This window comes from Pteropus alecto, unplaced genomic scaffold, assembly GCF_000325575.1.
Source record: "Pteropus alecto unplaced genomic scaffold, ASM32557v1 scaffold394, whole genome shotgun sequence".
Lineage (NCBI taxonomy): Eukaryota > Metazoa > Chordata > Mammalia > Chiroptera > Pteropodidae > Pteropus > Pteropus alecto.
This window is the reverse complement of record NW_006436007.1, coordinates 5,611-7,286: the sequence shown is the minus strand read 5'-3', so window position 1 is coordinate 7,286 and position 1,676 is coordinate 5,611.

Sequence of the window (1,676 nt, the reverse complement as noted above, 5' to 3'; positions counted from 1 at the left end):
ACCCTAGGAATTTTCTATGTGATGAGAGCCCTGAAGGTCTCTTATTATGTTAATGAATTTTAGAAAGCTCTTAGGCTACCTAAGGATGGGAACTGGTTGCCAGTAGAACCAACTTTGTAATTAGAGGGTTGGAAATTTTCAGTGTCTCTGTCCATTCTACCTGCCCCCCTCCCCTCCGGCAACTCATCAGCTCCTCCCCACAAAAAACCCAAAAGTTGGGGCCGATATATGTCACCTCAACAGTAGGGGTGAGAGAGATGAGAGGTAACAACACACACATGAATAGTTAGCATTTTCCCTCAGTTCTTTCTCAAATGACTGGGCAGTAAAGAATCACAGGTCATTGAGATGTCATAGTTTTGTTAGAAGTATATTTTAGTAAGACAAAGTATGCCCCCAGGAGGCGCATGGTCCCCGCAATGAGAGCTGCAACAGAGCACTGTAATGACAACTACAGCAACAACAAGAGGGCAAAAGCTCAGAAGTGGGAAGTCCGCCTTATATTTAGGCCACCATGGAGTGGTTCCAAAGGCATTCCTAGGTGATCTGGCAAGTGAGGTCGTTTTAACTGAAACCTGGCAGCTTTATAACTTTCCCTAGTGCGCATGTGCATACCCAGAATTCTAGTGCGCATGTGCTACCGTTGGGGTGTTCTTTGGGCGGTCTCTAGGCTGGGCCCCTATTCCTTCGTTTCCTCTGTCGCTCATGTCTGACTAGCTACCTAACAAAAGGAGAGGTTTCGGAGAGCTTCCGGGGTGGTGACCGTGTGGAGGATCTGGAGAGTGGTGCACCCAGAGAGGACATAGAAGTTCGTATTCCTTTCCCCCTACCTTGCCCTCTGCATCTCTTCCATCTGGCTGTTCTTGAGTTCTAGCCTTTTATGGTAAACCAATAATCCAGTAATCCAGTAAGTAAAATATTTCTCTGAGTTCTGTGAGCCACTGTAGCAAGTTAATGAAACCCAAGGAGGGAGTCATGGGAACCTCCAATTTGTAGCTGGTGGGTCAGAAGCACAGGTGACAACCTGGACTTGTGATTGACATCTGAAGCAGAGGGAAATCTTGTGGGACTGAGCCCTTGACTTCTGGGATCTGATGCTCTGAGTAGATAGTTTCAGAATTGAGTTGAATTGTAGGACACCCAGCTAGTATCGCAGAACTGCTTGCTTGGTGGTGTGGGGAAATCACTTCCCCACAACACTGTAATTGGGCTCCAGACCCCTTTAGAGAGGATGAGATGTGCCACAGAGATGGAGAAGGAGTCAAAGGGACTAACAGCTCAACGGGGCGGCATAAAAAATTTCCTTAAACCGAAAACATTTGCCACAAAGGAAGTCGAAAGAAATCTTATTTGAACCTATCTGACTAAAGCAGAGCCACCAGGTGCTTCCTGTTTTAGAGAAGACAAACTCCTACAGCTTTTGTTAAAATATATGCTAAAAAATATATATATGCTAATGCTAAAAAAAAATAATAATCATAACCAAGTACATTTGAAGATCTAATTGGCTTTATTAAGCGATTCATGAATTGACCAGCATTTCATCTAGCAGATAGAAAGATGCTCTGAGGGATTATCCAAAATGGAAGGTTTTTATAGAAAGAAGTGTGGGGCAAGGGAGCTATTAACAAAAGAAAAGAGCGGATTATTTGGGGGCTGGGACATCTTTGGGTAGG